At 38.2% G+C, this 18,857-nt stretch overlaps 1 long non-coding RNA gene across 2 annotated transcripts in view; it reads left to right on the top strand.

Moving 5' to 3' along the window:
• The first annotated feature begins 6,810 nt into the window (after positions 1 to 6,810).
• LOC115947756 overlaps positions 6,811 to 18,857 on the top strand; it is a 20,545-nt gene continuing 8,498 nt past the window's right edge. Inside the window, exons 1-3 of one of the 2 annotated variants that reach the window (XR_004081608.1) lie at positions 6,811 to 6,948; positions 9,550 to 9,668; positions 9,956 to 10,034. This is a non-coding gene — a long non-coding RNA (uncharacterized LOC115947756). Of the gene's footprint in view, positions 6,949 to 9,549; positions 9,669 to 9,943; positions 10,035 to 18,857 lie in introns of both variants that reach the window. The other variant, XR_004081607.1, reaches the window with a different exon arrangement.

The following is an 18,857-nucleotide window of genomic DNA, read 5'->3' as shown; positions in this document are numbered from 1 at the left end:
ATTTCTTGCAAGACTTAATTTGAAACTATTTAAGTTTATTATTTCAACTTCCAAAGATGATTATTTGGCATTGAGTAAACAACCTTAGCTGGGCACTTGCTGACATTCCTCCATAATAACTCTCTGCCCCTATTTTATCACTTATAGAATTGCTTTCTAATCCTTTTTATGGGTCTTTTTAAAAATAACTTTCTTATATAATAGATAGTAACATTTGTTATAAAATGAAAGTAAAACCAATTAAATCTGCCTTATTGTATTTACAAAAGATTGATGTGTGTAAAGTCTAACAGCTTATTTGGGGATTTTAATTTAAAAGTGCCCTGCAATAACATTCTCTTGTGTTCTGGGAACCAGCAGTAATGGAGAAGCCACTGCCTGCAGAGATGCTGAACTAAATTAAAGTATTGTGTGCTGGTATTCGAGCATCTGCCTCATATGTTAATCTCTGGGAAATGCTTGAAAATACCCTAAAGTAGCAGCCATTTCTTTGTTTAAGTTTGAAAGCTTTTTGTATCTATTCTCATTAATGCTGTAGTGCAGAAGATTTGCTGTTCAGTAAATGAATTGAACAGAAGCTTCTGCAAACCAAGAACAGATTGCAGCTTCCCCATTTCAGTCTCCATTTTACTTTTGTTGTGTGTAAAGGATTTAAATTTGAGCTCCAGGGACCTGGGTTTTACTGTATTTCCTTCAACATATGTGCTCCCTGTGATATAGAAGCAAAATAGTTGGACTTACATGAATATTGCAAAAATTTGAATATTATGCTGCCTGAATGATCGAGGATTTTTTACCCTACCTTAGTCTTTCTCTTGAGTTATATTTACACATATGAGACTCTAAGTGTATGGTTTCTCTGTAAGATGGCTTTCAAAACTGCTTCATCTTCATTGTAAAGTCTCTTATTTTTCTTCTCCTTTATAACATTTTCATTCATCCAGCTCTGGATCAGAAACAATACCATGTGATTTACATTCGAGTATGACATAAATAGTTGAAGCTGTAAGAGCAGCATGTAGTAAACAAACAGACTGTAGGCAGTAATATATTTGAATACAGGATTTTTATGCATGAATAATCCATGAGTTTATAAAAATCAGTCTGTTTATAGATAATTTAGGAATAGAAGAATGCTTTTTATTCATGAAATGACTTATCTTCTCCAGCTTAACAAACAGTTCCATAAAATGCAAGAAAAGAAGAGTTGTGACCTACAGATTTGCCAAACTTAGCTGTTGTTATTTCAGAAGATAAAAGTGTGCATCCATAAGGACAAGGCCTGCAAATGGAGAGTGTATCTCAGCACACTCCCTTAGATGCTGATTTCTGCACTGGTACCAAAGCTGCAGGTGAGCATCCTTGAACATCCTCAAACATCCTCCTGCAGCTGCAGCTCAGCTGAGTGACAATATTACTGTTTCCTGCTACTCCTTTCCCCAGCCTGGACATTAAAGCCCTTTTGTAGCTGCTGGAGGAGCTCCATTTTTGACAAAGCAAATGGATTGTCAAAATCATGTTATTTGCTTAGGAGGGGATGTCTGTGAGCAGCTCCTAGAAGATCTGCAGGGACAGTTACAACTGGAATAAGGGAATGATGTGTGTCCATCCCCTGGTTCTGCCTCTGGCCTGGTAATTGAAGTGTTGCCATGCCAAGTAAATCTCAGTAAGAGGAGAAATAGCAGGATGTGCATCCTGGCACAGACCATAGCCCTGCTTAGAGCTGCCCTTGGAGTGCCTGGGCAATCAGGGCAGAGTGCAGGAAGGCCAACATCTGTTTGTCAGTCTAGCCTGAAAGAATGCAGGTGCTTCAGAAATAATGACTATGACATTTCTGAGCCTTTCGCTTCATTGTTTTTCTTCAGCCAAAAGTATCTGTTGAATTTGAACCAAATTGTACATATAGTTTGTTACTGTTTTGAAAATCATTTTTATACCTAAGAAACTCATTTTCTTGTCCAAAGAGAGTCCATCAGCTCCCTTCTTATATGACCTCTTTTCTGCTTCTGATGCAAGTTTCTTTAATGGTTTATCATAAGATCTTTATGCCTTTCACCTTAGTTCTCTTGTGTTTAGAAACAGTACTTGCAAAGAAGGAGGCTCTATTAGGATAAATTAATATCTTGGAGTGCTTGCAAGTGGAAATAGTAAAAGCTAGTTTTAAAATGCTTACGAAGAAAACAATTTGAAATGGGAAATCAGAAAGGGACTCTGTAGAGAAAATGATGAAGGGATTAGGAGAGTGTGGTGGTATTTCAAACTGAGGTTCCTTACATGTATTTAATTAAGAGCCAATAAAGTAGGATTTAAATATACATAAACTAGACACAGTAGAAACTTGTTAATTTGCACTCTAATAATTTGCAGATTTTATAATTTGTGAAAAGAAAAAAAAATTAAAAGCTTCCTGCTGCCTTGCAGCAATGGTTTAAACCAGAGGCAGTAGTGAAAAAGCCTATTTATTAACACTTTGTTTCTTTGACAAGTGTACTGGAAAGCAGTGGCTACAGTTGTGCTTGTGTTTTAAGGGATTAACCACTGGATCATAGTAATTAATACACCATAAAATGCACTTTATTCCTACTCTGTCAGACAGCAGACTGTAACTCTCTAAGATTTTCATTGATTTGGAGCTGGCCATAAATAATCATAAAGTCAGAAATGCAATGATTTGCAATAACTCTCAGGCATTAAAATCACAAATCAACACCACCAGCATGGAAGCTTTTGAACACATGCCTGGAAATTCCTAATTATTGTTGGGATCTTGTCCTTCAGGAGGTTTTTTCAGCCATGGAGGGTGCTGCTGAAGGTCACTGTGTCTGCAGGGCTGGGTCCCAGAGCTCACACCTCAGTACAGGAGAAGGAACCAACAATGGTCTGGTTTAGGCTGATGTGGATTTTTTTAAGGTCAATCCTGCTAGGCCAGCTCCTGCCCATTATTATTAATTATTAATTATTAATTAATATAGGTCTGATTTTATTGCCCTCTCACTTGGGCAATAGATCACGATGTACAGGGATACTGGTCAGGTGTCTTTTCCTTTATACTTATTTGCATAGAAGGAAAATTGAGTTTGATGCTATTCTGTGATTAAACATATTTGACTGATTTTTCAGCCACTTTTATCCTGTGACATGCAATATTTTCCAATGAGGTTGTTCACATAGAGTCAAGGAAATAAACCATAGAGAAATTCCAAATATATTTCATACATTTGATCCATTAATTTTGTAATTAGGTTGAGATGTTAAATATGGTTTTATTTCTGAAATAACTTTTACTTCAGTGAATTATGGATCAGTGTTCAATTTTTATTATCACTACAGTATTTTAGAATATTTTCTTTTGAATTCCAGTTGTGTGACGTGAATGTACACTGCCCTTGATCCACACTAAATCAGGAAAAAAACCCCAAAAACCAAATAAAATTGCAATATGACCATATCAGATTAAGATAATCCAGTCTACTTTAATCTTGATTCCAGTTACCTGGAAAGTGTCTACTCGTTTATATGTAAAAACTTGGAGGGATGGTCCATTGAGTCAAATTTTTTGGTCTGCCAGGTAATTGCAGCACTTGGTATCTTCAGCAGGGAGTTGCCCACATAGAGCTCTGGGCAGAGCAGGACACATTTTTATATATTCTTCTTTTGTGGTCTATTTGGTTAATCAAATCTATTTCTCTGCAGCCTGTACCAAGGTAGAGGATTTGCATTGTGACTCCAATTAGGTTGGAATTAGTATGAACTTATGTTCAGCAGCTGATGTTTAATGTATGTTAGATTAAGTGGTTCTTTGATAAACTGGCTCTGAGGATTGTTATGACAATTCTTGTGATTGAACTGCAGTAGTACCCTGTGATGAACAGAGATAGTTCTATCTTGTGCTGAACCCTGCTGCCACAGGGAACCAGCCACATCAGCTTTTAAGGCAAAATTTGTTTAAGAACAAACAAACAAACAACGCCTCAGAAACTAAAACCCCATACAAATTAAAACATACATACACAAAGAGAAGTTCCCCCCAGACATTTGAAACATCTGTCCTTACTGTTGCAGTAAGTATCAAGGATCAGAATCATTTCCAAATGGCATAGGAAATTATTTTTCTGATTTATTTTAATCTATTTTGTATTTTCATTGAAACAAAGGGTCAAAAATGGAAACAGCACATATTAGATATGCTGAGAAAATGCTTGCATTGCATCTCATTGGCAAAAACCCCAAACAATAAACATTCAGTGTTTGAGCCAGCCAGGTGTTGCAGGGTTTGGCCAAACCCAAATCCTCCACAAAAGGATCTATTTTTTAGCATTGATATTTCAAGGAAATGTTGGTTTCTGCAGAGCTGAGGCTCTAGCAAGAAATCAATAGACCCTGGTGAGTGCAGTGCTCACCTTTCAGAGGGTCTGTACTTCCAAACACCTCTCATGTAAGGCTTTTGCCAAGGCTCATTTAAGCAGAAATTGGTTTCCTGTTTTTTTAGGAACGTTTTCCCCCTGAATGGAGTGAGATCATCTTGTCAGAGAAGTTTTCTTCTGCTTCTGTTGCAAGTGGTCCTTGCAAGTGTTTTTTTCACTATCCCACTTTGCCTTTTTGTCCCAAGGTCTGGAGGAAGTCTGTCCAGGATGAGACAGAAGGAATCTTTGGGCAATGGAGAAATCTCCAAGAAGAAAAGCAGTGGAAATTGTTGCATCAGTCCCTGGCCAAAAGGAGATGAGCAGAAACATTCTGCTGGCAGGAATATGCTCAAGGATGTAATTAGCAACAGTGATAAAAGAACAGACATGGAAACATGAAATTAAATGAGCTAAGTATGCAAACCTGCTCTTGCAGTGGGTCACTCAGTGATTTTTAAAACAAATGTGAGTGGGCAGTATTAGCTTAATTCCTAATTTTATATTCTTCTGCTGGTCCCCACAGCAAATACTCATAGCTCTGTTTTCAGAAATCCCACATCTGTGGCAGATCGGCACCATGAAGGTGTGGGGCCTTTGGTGCCCAAGGCTTTTGTCTCTCCTGGCAGTTCTGCCTTCAACAGGGGAGTGGGGGTTTGTGACCCAGCTGTCCCTGCTGGGGCAGTCTGGGTCACCTGGGCACCAGTTTTCTGACTTTCCCCCTTAGATGAAACCAAGATTCATGTTTTAGTTTCAGATCACAGCTGACAAAGCAGTTTATCTTCTATGTATTTTTCTAGTGTACTTTTTCAGCCAATTTTTTAAAATTGAAATTTATAGTTGAACTTATCTTTGAAAACACTCCTTTGAATTCTTCATGGTAGCCAAGATGTTTTTCAGCATTTCTTTAACAATTTTTAAATTTATTTGCCTCACTAGTAAATATCAGTAATTTAAGATTTATGATTTTTTCCTTCATATAAATGTTTCCCCTAGGATTAAGCTTGAGATAAATTCCTTCATGTTGCTGCCCACTATTTGCATTCATGGGTAAATTAAACTGTCTGGTTCCTTGTCACTGATTTTTCAAATGTTAGTAATTAAAATTGCAGAAGCATTTTTAATGCCAAAGATTAAACAGATGTTGGGGGATATATTAGGTTTTGACAAAGGTTTGGCAGGTAAAGTTTAAAGTTAAGAATGGCTTTTTTATATTATTTATTTTTAATTTTAGCTTTCCTGGCCTTTCAAGTGTCCTTAGAAGGGAGATGGACTTTTACAATGTTTGCCACAGTTTATTCTCATGCATCCCTAAAACAGGAACATGTGAGATGAGGAACTCTTCGTCTGGAGGGGTGTGTGTAATGGCTGATATCAAAAGCTGTTCACCCATCCTCAGTGATTACAACCCCCTGAGAGCTGTTCTCCAGTTCATGATATCAGCTGAGATCACTCTCTTCCTGCTCTGATCTGGCTGCTTTGGTATTTCGTCTGCACTGACCCTGGAGCTCATTCCTTGTGCTGATTAATGTCTTCATATGGTCCTGAATCTCCCTGTCCTGCATGTCTGCCCCTGCTTCTCCTATGCTGTTACCTTGTGAGTGATTTCTCATAATTACAGCAGGTTTTTGTGAAGACACATTGCCTGGTGTGTCCTGCCAGACACGATCCTTGGGGTCCCAGGAGCTGGAGGGCAGCCAGGCAATATTCTGCAGCTGCTTTGTGAAAATCCCAGTGGCTCAGACCTCAGTTATGTTGGACTCAGACATGACCAGATGTCGAGAATTCTTACCAAGCACGTCCCGAGCTTCAAAATGTTCACAAATTCTTGTGAATAATGGTGCATCCTACCTAAAGGGTGCTGCTTTAATGTGTGTTCTGGCTCCAGTTCAGATCCCCTGTCCCATACAAGTTTAGAAGAAAAAAAAATCTGTAAGCCATCTTGTACTCAACTAAATACAGGCCAAGACTCATCCTGGTGTAAGCACAGAGCTGAATAAAAGCTGTTTTAATGCATTTCTAGCTGTTTGAGGTATTGTCCACATACTGAAGTGTTTGCCCTTTCCACACCTTGCTGTACCAATTGCCGCACAAGGACTAGCAAATTGCTGATCTAATTCCGTGAAATATCATGTGGTGGCTTCTCTACCCTTGGGGAATTCTCCTAGAAAGTCAAAGCTGGTGTGGAAACTATTTTTTGCTGTTGGAAGAGTTTAAAGGAGCTGCCTCCCAGCAGTGAGTGGAGCCTGTTGTGCCTGACAGATGTTTGCAGTCCTGCCTCAGAGCTGCATGAGCCTTCTCCTGACACAGCACATCTGAGAGGGGTCCTTTGCTGCGTGTCATTTGCTCTTCCACCCAATTTAGCTGATGTGCTGATGTTGTGTGCAGGGATATCCTGCAGCCAGCGCCCAAGGCTCTGAGGGATCTCTCAGACAGGCGTGTGCATGTCTCCTCCCAGGAGCCTCCTAATCTGAGTATTGTGAATAACACAAAGCATGTCCTCAGCTCTGTATGCTCTAGTGCAAGTAGCAGCTTCCTGAGGTGGAAGGTAGGATGACTTAGACATTCTCTGGAGGTGGAGAGGTGAAACCTGCTGTGTTGTTCTGGGAGCTTTTCAGTTTGGCTTATCTGTTTGTGCTCCTGCTCTTTGTCTTCTTTCTCTGACTACTGGGTGTTTGTAACAGGGGATTTTTTTTCCTATTTATAGTAAACCTGAGAGGTGAACCTGTCCTCCCTTGGAGCCTGTGGGATTTTGCCCACTGCAATGAAAACAATTGAAAAGGGCATTGTAAGGAACACTTTGCTGTAAAAATAATTTGCTTGCTGTTCTCAGCTTTGTACTTCTCATTGGTGATTAAAATGTAGGTTTCTGTTTTGATATCAAAGTTAAACTTAACAAAATCCAATTTTTCTCTGTGATTTTGCCTTTTTCAATGTTCTTTACAGTGCCCTACAAACACTTGCATCCTGTCTTTCATTAAGTGTTCCACTGGCTTGCTGAGCATTGCAGGAGAGGGACAGGGGTGCCTCAGGTGAGTTTTAGTAGCCAGGGTGTGGAGCTTTACTTGAGAGTCTGAAAAACCAGAAGAGTTTGACTTAATGCTCTTTATTAGAATTTTGCTTTCTTGCAAAAAGTAGGATTTTGTTTGTTTTCCTTGCTTGGTGGTGAAGGAAGGTCTCTGAAGTAAATGTGATGTGTTTTTCTTCAGGCAGGATTTAGCTCTAGGAAAAATGAGCCTGTCCCTGTTTCACTGCCACTCTTGTCTTGAGGGATCTGTGTCTAACCAGAAATGTAAATACCTGCTTGCTTCCCCAGCTTAACTTCTGAAAAATCTTGGAAAGTAATTTCCTTCTCATTGAGAATTTAGGATGTTGTATTATTTCTTAGATTAAAACAGCATCTGCAGCTATATGAGCCAAAGTTCTACAGCATTTCAGCTTCTTCTCTTAGTAGACCATAGCCCTCTTTAAGAAATCCGTCATCTGTCCCCCCCTGTTCACACTGGGATGTAACAAGCATTTGATCTCTCTCAGGTCTGTCTGTCTGTCAGTAACATACCCATGCAGCTGCTCCTTGTGCCTTGTCTGATCCCTGAGTCCATCCATCCTGGCAAAGTGTGTTAGTGTGTCACCGCTGGTGAATGACACTTTCCTTTTTCACAGTCTCTGCCTCTCCCTATTTATCATTCATTTTGCCTCATGTTAACTGTGTATCCTCAGCATCACCTCTTCTGCCTTTTCCTCTTTTTTTATTTGCTGGTTATGCCCTATCCCAGCTAATTTCATTGCTTATTACTGCTGCTGTATTTATTGATGGATGGCTCATTTCATTCCAAGCCACATAATCTGCACTCCTTCCTTTGCTGAAACTTGAAAAATGCACTTGGAGAAATATTTGAGGATAGGACAGTTTGTGCACTTCAGGCCAAATTAGAGACACAAATCTCATCATCTTTATTAGGGTGTGCATCTAATGTTTCACACAGCACTGGGGAAATTTATCTCCCTGCCTCTGTTTCTCAATTAGGTCACAAATTATCCCTGATTATATTATGGTTACTGACACATCACTGCTGTTTTTTATTTTATCCTACCTTTCTTTTTAAGAGCTCTCATGCTCTGTCTTGCAGGTAAGGCAATTAATGGTTCTACTGCTTGTAATGCAGTGATAAAATCCTCACTGCCTGCAGTGGGCAGAGGATCAATCCTTATTTCTCCCTGTCCTGCTGTCCTTTTTCCCCACCTGGTGCTGGAGTGCTGAGTGTCTTGTTTGGCACAGCGGGTGGGGCATGGGCACGCCTGTGGTTTTTGGAAATGCTGCCAATGCAGTTGTCACATGCTGCTACTAAATATTGCATTTCTGTGGGTTTGGAAAATCAAAACAACCACCTTCTCACAGTCTCCCAACTGCAGTTCTTTCTGTCAAGTCAATGAAAGTTTTTGAGATTTTGCTGCTTTATTTTTATGTCATAACCTAATTCCAAAATAATCACAACTGCACCTAACCAGTACAGTTGTAATACAGTATATGCAGATATCTCTACTGCAGAGTGAAAAAAATTTAAATGATAAAAAATGAGTAATGGTGCTCAAAGAGTAGTGCTTGTAAAGTCTAGTACTCATGGATAGAAAGGATCAGGATTAAAATTCCCACTTACAGGCACCTTCTAGGATTTTCAGAAGGATCTAACCAGGTGAGGTATGTAGTTTCCACAGGAATGTATGAAATATGGTTTAAACCATTAAGTACTCTTGAAAATGCAATTCTTGATCTGTATTTTTGGATATCTATATACTTTCAAAAGTAACCCTGGTAGGTGGGAAGTCTGTATTTAACTGGAAGTCAATGGGATTTAGCCATTAGTGGTTTTGTATTGATATTAAGCCCTATATATGTATGGGAAAAGAATAATTCTGAAATACTAGGCCACTTGTCAAAAAAGAGGGACTTCCTTGGATGTTTAGGGGATTTCCTTTAGAACATGTCTGAAAAAGGTAATTGGAGTGAATAAAATATATAAGGTTTTAAGTTGCTCACAGAAGTGAGGCCATTAATGCAAAAACTAAACAGTATATAAAGTTCTTAAAACATAAAAAGCAAGTGTGTTTTGCTTTTGAATGATTAATCTTAATCCAATTTTTTTTCCAGGTTAAGCATGAATTTTCTTTTCCAGCACTGTGCCAAGTTTTTACTCTTTGAAGATATCATTAAAAACACCTCAAAGTTCCTCTGCCTCACACAATGTTGTTTTCAGGAATTGCTTGAAGGTAAGCAGTAATGTAACTTGGTGTTATAAGGTGAATAATTAGGAAATGAGAAAAGAGATGAATTAATGTGCTGTCCATGAAATTAGCATTCCGATAATTGTTTGGTTTGTAATTATATTGGGTTTAATCTAACAATAATACTAAGAAATTGTGGGTTTTAAAACCATTCTTTGTTTGGGGGAAAATTTCAATTTCTTTCAAACAATTCATTTGCATCTATGCTTTTCTAAGTTTCTTTTTTTTTTTTTTTTTTTTTTTGCTAAACCTCGAATGAGCTGTTTATACAGGCAGATATATTAACCTGGATGATAATTCCATTTCAAGAGGAAGAATGAAGGACAAAATTGAATGTGCACAGTTCCTAAGGTAATGGTAGCACAATGTACCTAAGTGCTTTGTTATTGTAGTCTCATCAACACTGAGCTGCTGCTCAGAGTTCTTTGGGATGTAGATCACTTCTGAGGTGTGAAAGGTGATAACTACTCTCCATGTTTTACTACCGATGGACCTCTCAAATGAGGTCTATGTGCTGACACTCCATGCTTTGAAGATTTAAAGACCTCAAATACTGAGGAAAAGAGACTAACCTTGAAACTCCTGTCCCAAAATTCCCTTTTTTTTGCACTATTGCTTTGCTGAATATATTAACTTGTGGAAAATCCTATAAAGGAAGATAATATTCCTTGTGTTATCATAAATTTAAGGCTCATGCCAAATAATTCCTAGTTGAAACATTATTGAGGTGACTCCTGTGTTCCAAGGAACAACTTCTAATGACTGTGAAGGAGACAAACTGCAGCCTTAATGTTATATATTTTCTGTCTATCAGAGGTATTTCTGATTCTGAACTGTTGCTGAAATTAAGATTCTGACCAACTTTCATTGCAATTTATGGTATTTAGGAAAAGAAATACTTTAAGCAATTTGACAAGTACAATTTTCCCTAGAATGTTCTGCAGTCATCAGAACGTCAGGAATTTGTTGAACTTAAATGAATGCAATCACATACTAAACTTTTCTCTGGTAATTTCAGAAGACAGCTTTGTAGAGTTTTGCTGTTTTTCTCTTATTTTTATGCAAGTGCTGACAACAGGAGATGCTGAAGTATTCCAGCAGCAGGGGTCTAGAGGAACATGGGATTGGTCTGATTTAGATGTCAAAAGATTGTTCTCCATGGTTTATGTAGTTAGACCTATTTTTCCATTACTGCATATTGCTTATTTGTGCAAAGGGGAACATTCCAGTAGAATATATTACAGAAGTCTAGACTAAAATAGTCTGAATATAGCAAAGGAGGGACACTCTTGTTCCTGTTTAGATCAAATCTAAGTTGGACTTCATGCTGAAATTAATTTAAATTGTCATGATGATTGCTGGGCAGGACCTGAGATTTTCCTTTCAAAATTGATAGACTAGAAAAAAAACTTGATCAGCTTTACATGCTAGAGAGAACAAAACAAGGACAAGTAGAAAAAGAGCAGAGTTTTTTTGTTGCTTATTTAATGTTTTCTATATAAGATACTGCCAACAAAACAAACTAACATATTTGATAACATATAATCTGAAAAGGTTGATTGACTTGCCTTCACAGAGGGGCTGTAATCCTCAGGAATCCTTAGTCCTGAAAAAAAGACTCCAGTCCTTTTATTTCTGGATGCCCTTCCCCATTGGTAAACTGAGGGAAATTATAATTTTCAGAACAAATTCACAGTTTAAAAATGAAACTACACTGTTTTTACTGAAAAAATCATAATTTTTCATAAAGAATTAAATAGTGCTTAAATTAATATAGTGACATCCATAAACATTAAGGTGCTACTGCTTGGTTCTAGAAAGCAGATGAATCAATCCACTCAGTGGGAAACAAAGGGAAAATGCTCTTAATCCTTTAGGTGAATTACAGGTGTTTTTACTAGTCCTGTAAAGTGTGATTATCTCCCTCTCTGTATGTACATATATTATGTATAAAATGTCATTCTTCCTGTAAGCAGCTTGCTTTTTGGTAAAGGCTGTTTTCCCACTAATCTCATTTTGAATCATCTTTGTTTTCTAGAGTTTCCTAAAAATCAGCTGATTTTTGGCAGTTGCTGTTTACAACCATGGTAAAAGTATTTCCTGTCAATCAAGTGATTGACAGGAAGCAGATCAGATCTCACTGGATTTTGTTACACTGCTCAAAAACTCTTACTGCAATTCTGGCCTCTTGTGTAGTGGATGTGTAACACAGCAAGACAAAAACCCACCAATCTTTTGTTAAATGTGTTTTAAAGACTCTTGTTACTTGATGCAGTATTGAGAGTGATGGATCCTGTGGGTAACAGCCAACACTGCTTGCACAATGAACCTTTTTATATTGTACAATTTATAGTTCTGTTGATCCAGTTCATTGCAGCTTTTCTTCCATACAAAACTAACTTTTGGGTTCAAATGTTCACCCTGATGTCAAGGTCTGATATTTTTACTTCTTTTTTTCTCCTAATTTTATTGATTTTTCTAGGCTAAGCATTCCATAAATTAGTTATAGTAAGAAGGCATATTGTGGAATGTGATATAATTGGCAACTGATTGTTGATGTAGGAGATTTATGTCGGCCTTATAGTAATAGTTTCTCATAATTGGAAACATATGTGATTTTTAGTGTCTAGACTTGGGAACTTTCCCAGAGAGGAGTTCCAGGTGGTTATCTAAGCATAATAGGCCAAATGGCTACTTAAAGGCTGCAGGCAGACATGGGAAATATGTAAATGTTGCTAGCAAATGTAATTATTTCATAATTTGACATTTATAAATTGTACTATATCAGTTTACATCTGATGGTTTGACCAGCTGATTTGTTTTACAAATTCATGTCAAAGGCTGAAATTTGCTTTCTCACTGAAATAGTATAAAATACACTTCAGAAATTCTTGATATATCTGGAGGACAAAAAGCTTTTATCCATCCTGTGCTAATTTAGTTGCATTGATATATGAATGTTTAACTTAAATTAGCAAATAGTTACATTTATGGAATGAACCCTGTGAAGTTTGGTTTGGTACAGTTAAAGTTACCTGGCTACCTGAGCTTTGTCTTTGTTTGTAGTAGTCTGATCTCTGGAAGGACCTCAGAAAGGAAACATGTTGTACAGCCTGCTAAAACATGTTGTGATTTGATATTTCCTTGATCCCAGTTTGCCTTGAACATGCTCTGCACGTTAAAACATCCCTGGAGAAGGAAAGCACAGTTGGCTATCCCAGCATGAATTCTCTGCAAATATTGTTCTGGGACCTGCACGGCCTGTGACTCACAATGAATATTTTCAGCTCTGGTTCTGACTGTACAATAGGAAATAGAAAAGAATATAAGTGGGGGCCTAACACTGGATGACTTGATCATTGTGGCTTGCACAGAGAACACGGAAGGGCTGTGCTAAAGATGTGAAAAGTCCTCTCAATTCAGTTTTCAGTGCCAGATGGTTGTTTCTTGTTGTGTTTTTTTTTTAATCCTACCTGTTAAGATAGCAAAGAATGACATACGTTATCTGGCTCTGCAGCCAAGTGTGTGGTCCAAATTATTTTCACAGAATGCCTGACAAAGTCTGCTTGCTTGTCTGCCTGCCTCAATCATTTTTCTCAACTAATGAGAAAAATCTGCCAAGCGTTGTTGGGCTAAGGCACTAATTATTCTCAAACAAATGTTTCAATTTTGCACAAGTTAGGAAGTGTCTCTGTTTTAAATGATTACATGCCAAGATGCCAGAGTAGTTAGACCAGTTTAGTTTGTCAATATGTCTGGAAGTCCCAGAGGACCAAAGAGATGAAATCATTTAAAGCAAATGGGTCTGCAGTTTTAGGTGCTCTATTAGGAAATATTGCTGCAATACTTTTTTTTTTTTTTTTTTTTTTTTTTTTTTTTTTTTTTTTTTTGTGTATGTTCATTTTTAATGAGAATTGTTGGGTCTATTTTCCCTCTGGAAAAGTGTATTTCTTGTGATATTCCTGGCTGCATTGGTCCTCAGATTCTCTTGGTTTTGGCAATGAATTAAAGGAAATTTTGTGACTAGTCACGCAAGACTGGGCCATCTAATCCTTTCTCAGATTTTGTAGCCTGCTCATCATCACCCTATTTAAGCAATAAGGAAGTTGGTCTCTGATAGTGACAACATTGGAAAGTATCTCCTGATAAAACTTTCAGTTGGGTTTGGCAGCTGGAAGCAGCTTGAACAATGTGGAGGAAGTTTACAGCTCATTTTCCAAGCAATGGTTCCACACTTGGGCCTGAACTCCACACCTCCCTGCTCAGTTGTTGTTGTGAGCTTCAGAACAGCATCGTCCCGCCTCTGATCATGGAATGTTTAGGTCACATCTATTTGTGCCAAGGTTCAAGGTTCTGATGGTGAGGTGTGTGCCTCTGCTCAGCTCTACCTTTGCTGATAGCTACACTTTTGCCACCTGCCTTTCCCACTGTTTGTCCTCATCCCAAAATTGCTCTGAAAGAAGCAGATAGATTGCCAGGCTTAGGGGGACCTGCTGAGTTTGCCTGTGTGTATACCAACAAAAATCTGAGTTTCCATGAACTGCCTTCCTGCCTTTAATTAGGGAGCTGCATCTTTTCAGAGAAAAATGCATTTTAAAGATGATGAGAAATTCAACAATTAATTTCATAGGGATCATTGGAGAGGTTTACTTGAGCCAGCTCTGCAGTTTGCTTCATAGACGTGTGTTAGTTCAAAATTGTTGGATTAATTTGTTCCTAAAGCCTATATAAAGAGTAAGGGAAAAATTAAAGGATTAAACCACCAGAAAGCAGAACTTGGAGCATTTCATGACTTGATTATTTCTCACAGTAGCCACCTGTGCCAAGGAAGAAAATGTGCCTAAATATTGTGGTATTTGTATCTCCTCAAACAGTTACTCATAAAGAGATAAATGGGCAGTAATAACGTGTATTTCACTATTGGCTTATGTGTTTTGTTTTTAACACATCCCCTTCTTATTTTTGGGGGAAAACATGAAAGCTGGTTCCTGGATACTTTTTATCATTAATTGCTTATTGCCCTTATCTGTAGCCACAAGCTTAATTGCAATCTGTCTGCTTGGTGCACGGTGTGTGCTTTTTAATATAGATTTTGAGGAATTATTGGTAAAAAGGAGATGTACTGCATGGGAAAACCCACCTAGTCTGAAGGGTTGGGCAGTGCTGGCAGCTCCTGAAAGAGCTGTGTGGCAGCAGAGTGTGCAGATGGATGATCTCAAGCAAATGCATTGCAAATAAAACGTTCCTGGTTCTCAGGTACAGTGCAGGGCAGCAAAAGCTGAACGAGCTGTGAACCCCAGGGTGCTCCTCAAAGTTCAATCCACAGTCAACTCCCACGCAGCAAAGAAAGTTTTTAGATAATGGTTGTCACATATTTTGAAGGACTTTCCATTTTCCACTTTATTGTTCTTTTCTTGGTTGGTATTCAGTGCATTGTTTTTGCTAGATAATTCTCTCTTTTGATTTTGAGGTGCTGGCTGTCCTTGGTGAGGCCTAAATCTTACCTGTAATGTCAATTGCTTTGATTTAATCAGGAAACACACACTCCATGCAAAATTTTGATTTGCCTCTTTTGCTTTTTTGACTTGTCTGCTGAGACCTGAAGGAACAGAGAGGGTCTAAATTTGGTTAAGTTGGCGTCTATGCTCCAAGACCAGTAAAATCCTGGTGGCAGTGAGAATACCAGGACACCCAGTTGTGCCTGGACTGGCAACAAGTCCAGTATCTTCCCTGTGATGCAATTCTTTGTAGGTGTGTGAGCTTCCCAGGCAGTTCTCCTTCCATTTTAAGGATGTTTTGCACATAAAAGAACTTCCAAGCATTTTTTGTGTAGCAGGGTGTGCTATGTCATATATCAGTTTCATCATATTCGTTCTTGAAATACATTTTATCTGTCTTCACTTAATTTTTAGGAAGTGATAAAGACACAAAAGAGAAAACTAAATGTTAATGTAGTAGTTTCTTGTAATAGATTATTTTTTCTAAAGTGGAATACTCTGAAATCAGCTTACACTGCAAATGAGATGCCTGGAACCCCTTATATTTCCTTATAATTAAAAATAGATTTTCTGTGACTGGTTCCACTGTCATTGACACTTTGGCATATTTAGGCTAATTCCAAATGCTAGTCCTTGTATGTACCACTAATACTTCTCTTTTCATAAAAATGTCCTAATTTACTTGATTTTCCCTTTTTTGTGTGTGTAAAACTGAAATTGGAGCACAATAAGTTTAGCTGCACGTGTTTGTACTATGTAAACATTTTTACATCGAAGTTTAGTTTTATGAACAGCCACAGTTTCTTCAACTGAAAAGCTGTACTTTCCATCCAAGAACACTTCCTATTTTGTCTATCTACATGTGCTACTTTGCAGAAGTGCAGTTGAAATCTAGTGGGAGTAGCATTCCATTGTAGCTACACAAGTGTTGCATTGTTTAAAAAAGAGAAAATTTTGCTATGTAAACCCTAGTGCTCTTCTTTCCCACAACTTGCTGTTAGAATTCTACTTAATTCAGTAGAAACTTAATTGTACTTAATTTTATCTTTTTTGAAATAATGATTTCTCTGGAATTCTAACTCCACCAAGTTAAAAATGTTAAAATATGTGCAGTTGAAATAATGTGGAGGGGGGTTGAAAACTTGTAATTTGTTGCTTCAGTTGGAGGGATCTCAGCAGCTTGGTAATGTCCCCTGTTTGCACCTATTAAGTAACCATAAACAAATTTCTACCATTGAACTGATTTAATGTGGTTAATAATTTATATCTGAACTTTTGCTTTTTTAAAATTTTTTTAATGCAACCTAAAGGATGCCCTGATTGAAAAGAAGCTGCTGGGCCTCAGATTTGTTTTATTCTGAGCAGGAAATGTATCAGCACTGCTCAAGAAACCAGTAAATTGTTCTTTCCATGGTGCTTGGGAGGGTGATGAAGTGTCTTCTCAGGGGTCTCGCTCTTCAGTTATTTCTCAGTGCATCAGTAACATCTGAGTATTGCATCAAGTAATTTTCCTATGAGAAGGGAGCTTTCCCTTACCCAGGTTTAGCCATAAACTCACCCTGAGGGGCTGGAGCACAATGAATGTGTGATTTCAGCTGTCAGGTACAGGATTGCAAACCCCACTGCTCACATTCCTGGTGATGGGAAAGGGGGGAGACGGAGGAGATTGGCTGTTCCAGAGAGACCCTGGCACTGTGCAAGCAGCAGGGAAAATTCTCCCTGTCCCCTGGAATATTGGTGATGCTGTGCTTGGCAGAAAAGCATTCAACCTCAGAGGCTGTAAAGTTTACAGCTCTTCACCCGGTGTCACTGTTAGGTAACCCAGCAGGGCACAGCTGTGACCGTGTTCACGGGAGTCCGAGCATGAGGGAAGAGACGAGGATCTGACTCCATGTTTCAGAAGGCTTGATTTATTATTTTATGATATATATATTATATTAAAACTATACTAAAGGAATAGAAGAAAGGATTTCATCAGAAGGCTAGCTGAGAATAGAAAAAGAAGGAATGAATAACAAAGGCTTGTGTCTCGGACAGAGTCCGAGCCAGCTGACGGTGATTGGCCATTAATTAGAAACAACCACATGAAACCAATCACAGATGCACCTGTTGCATTCCACAGCAGCAGATAATCATTGTTTACATTTTGTTCCTGAGGCCTCTCAGCTTCTCAGGAGGAAAAATCCTAAGGAAAGGATTTTTCATAAAAGATGTCTGTGACATACAGCTCCTCACACGGTGTCACTGTTAGGTAACCCAGCAGGGCACAGCTGGGGAAAGTGCCCTCTTTAAAACCTTGTCAATATATTTTGTCGTGTCAGCATTGATTGAACTGCAAACATAACCTGTGTGCTTTAAGACAACACTTTTGTCTTGCAGAATTAGTGGAGAATTAAATCTGCAGCTTGCTGTAAGTGCTTCATTCTCCTCCAGCAATGGTCCTCCGTGTTTCTTCAGTAGGAAGTCTCTGTGCCCTGAAAAAGGGAGTCATTGATGCACAGGATTCCAGCTGAAAGTGGATTTGGTTGCAATGTGTAATTGAGCAGAGGAGGGACAGAGGTTTTACATTATGGAGTTGGTTTTAGCAGTTGACACTGGCATTAAATGTTCTGTATTTGTAGCTCCTGCTTTAGTGGCTAAAATGGACATTTTATAGATAGAAAATGTGATCTGAATTCCCCTTGTGGGCTTGGCAGATAGGTTTGAGAGCGATTTCATCTTTTGTGTGTAATTTTCTTTTGGCAAGAATGAGCACAGGGGGTGGTGGAAAGGTCAATTTGTCTATGTTTATAGGTGCTGGCAGGTTTTCTGAGATTTAATTCAGCTTGTTTAAAGATTGCATGGCGGTGTTTTTAAAATACACTGTTGCCAGATTCTGTGTTAACTTGTACATGTGTAGGATCAATTTTGTGACACAAACTGGATTTATTGATAACCAGTGTTACAGTCAGCCAATAGCTAGTTAAATCTGAGCTTTCAAAAGTTCAATCTGTATTTTATAAAGCTATGCATTCCATGGGTTTTATATGTTGCTAAGAGCTGGCTTATGCTTTTAGCAATTAACCCAGTTAGTAAGGTAACTACCCACTTAGAAGAGGTTTTTTGTGAACTTGATATTTAATGAAAGTTAAAAAATTTGGGGGTTTCAGGTGTTTGGAAAAGAGCTGCTTTGAAGATTAGAAAACTCATTGTAAAAGTTCTGGTTATTTCTAAATATGATCAAATTTGCATGATTGGAAAAAAAACAACAAACAAACCAAAAACCAAGGCAAAATTAATTATTTATAGCAGCCTGCATTCAAGCATCTTTAACCTCAACTCTTTGCTTGTACCTTCTTTTCTCAAGTAGCACCTCTCACTGGATCATGAACTGATCAAACCCAAAAATTATGATTAAAAACAGTGCCTGTAGTACTGAATGGTTACACTGCAGGCATCATAGCCAGTTAAAATTTTGAATTTCTGAAAAGGGGGGCTAGACTCTTAATCTTAAACATCTCTGGAAAAATTGCAGCCCTGATCTCCACAGGGAAGGAGGGGAAAAACATTGATTCAGAAAACATGTGCTGCACTCCACTGTATAAATCTGGATCTCAAAAATAAACTTTTTTAGCATGCTCGAAAGTTGTTGCTGACTACTGCCAAGTAGAAAATTTAATAAAGAGTTTAACTTTGT

The sequence above is a fragment of the Geospiza fortis genome, unplaced genomic scaffold, assembly GCF_000277835.1.
Source record: "Geospiza fortis unplaced genomic scaffold, GeoFor_1.0 scaffold171, whole genome shotgun sequence".
Lineage (NCBI taxonomy): Eukaryota > Metazoa > Chordata > Aves > Passeriformes > Thraupidae > Geospiza > Geospiza fortis.
The sequence above is the reverse complement of the archived record's forward strand: the minus strand, read 5'-3'. Positions and strand labels throughout refer to the sequence as shown.